General features: G+C 37.1%; 1 pseudogene; it reads right to left on the bottom strand.

The window, feature by feature from the left end:
* Window positions 1–118, bottom strand: LOC122085314 (annotated as a pseudogene).
* Between the last annotated feature and the right edge of the window lie 1,753 nt (window positions 119–1,871).

The raw sequence follows: 1,871 nt of genomic DNA, 5'->3' as shown, positions 1-1,871 counted from the left end.
AAAATACTACATGAGGACTTCCCAGGGGGTCACCCATCCTAATACTACTCTCACCCAAGCACTCTTAACTACGGAGTTTTATGGGATTTGGTGCATTAGTGCTGGTATGATCACACCCACACTGGTAGGTCCAAGATCCAATTTTTCCTAGCAGAATGTAATTTTTGGGTTTTTACACTTTGGAGCCCACCTCTGTTGTGCAAAATTCCCATTATACCCCTATAGGAAGAGACTTAAATGAGGCATGAAATACATACTTTAGGGGAAATGAATTTATAGACTACTAGGTATTATATATATATAGTATGTATGTAATTTATATGGAAATAAAAGAGGGCAGCCAACTTAAGAAGGTAGCCAAACAAACCTTAGTTATAAGGATTTAAGAGGGCAACCAAATAGACCTTAGCAATACTTGAAGAGGGCCAGCCAAGCAGACCCTTGGGGTTGCCTTATATATAAGGGATAATGGGCTGAGATTGCATCAAACGTGACTGCTGTAGCAGTAAGGAGAAAAAGAAAGAAAGGAGAAGAAGAAGAAGGAAAGAGAAGGAAGAAGACGAAGTAAGAGAAGTGAGGAGGGAACTCACTCACCTTAGGCTGCTCTTAGATCAACTCTGCACCCAGGTAAGTGAACTTACTATTGCAGTAAGGTTAATTAAGTAATTTCATGTAGATTGGGCAGCTAGGGTTAGGGTTTTACCCAATTGTTAACTGCCAAGGAATCCCTGTAAGTAGAATAGCTTACCAGTAAAGAAAGTCCTAATTTCTATGGGCTATTGGGGACCCAACTGGTAAGGAAACCCTATCCCTGCTAAACCCTAGAATATAGGACTACTTCTTTCTCAGTAGAGATTATGCAATAAGGGCTCGAATAGGGTTGATTTAGTAGAAATTCTACCAAAACCCTAGGAACATAATTTTATTCAAGCTGAAATTATGCAATGGGGGCTGAATTAATTAGGTTAGGTTAGTACTTATAAATTTTCATCTCAAATTGATGGCCTAGCCATGAGAAATACTCTAATTCTGCAGTTCTCTTTAAATTCCTATACTATGCCTGTAGAATTAGACTATATTAGTTGTGGGTGTAATAAATTGAAAACCAAAATTGTGTCAACTTGGCATTTAACCTTTTTCCTTATTGACCTAAGATAAGTATTAGAAATTCAAAATGAAAAATGGATGCAATTCAGGCACTACAACAAACATGGTACCGGTTTTGACCCAGATAACCCACCAATTTGGGTTCTTGAAGCCAGATGGGCTGTGTAACAGGTTACTAAACCTTTAGACATAAGTTTGAATTTGTTTATATAAGAATTAATGAGAAACATAACCCATGACTGTAGGGTCCAATGTTTGGAATTTCATATGGCCTCGAGGACTGTAAGTATGGATGAAATCCCTTCATCCAATGAGGATCTATTAGTGATTCTCTATATCTAATTCTACTATAGAAAAGGTGTAAGAAATCAAGAAATCAATATGTATATAGGAAGGAACAGACAAAGACCTCTATAGGTTGGGTATGGGAATGTTATACTTAATGCAAGTGGATAAAATGTAGGAATTTGTGATGTACCTAATGATTTAAATATCTGTTGAATAGGGAACATAAGTGACAGTGTGGCCATTTTCTTGAATCTAAGAAGTAAACTTGCCAAAATTGAATACCAAGGTGAGTGGGTGCCCTTCTCAACCCCCATTCTTTTGGTGTGTTTGTTTAATCTTGTTTATGTATTAAATTGCTTGTGTATGTGCATTTACATTTACCTGTATTTATTCTTTGATGGTACTATTGTGATGGAATGTGACGGAATGGAAATGAGAAGGGTAAGGTTAAGGATGTGAGACAGGATACGACATAA

Source organism: Macadamia integrifolia, chromosome 7 (genome assembly GCF_013358625.1).
Source record: "Macadamia integrifolia cultivar HAES 741 chromosome 7, SCU_Mint_v3, whole genome shotgun sequence".
Classification (NCBI taxonomy): domain Eukaryota; kingdom Viridiplantae; phylum Streptophyta; class Magnoliopsida; order Proteales; family Proteaceae; genus Macadamia; species Macadamia integrifolia.
This window is presented reverse-complemented; position numbering and strand designations above follow the sequence as displayed.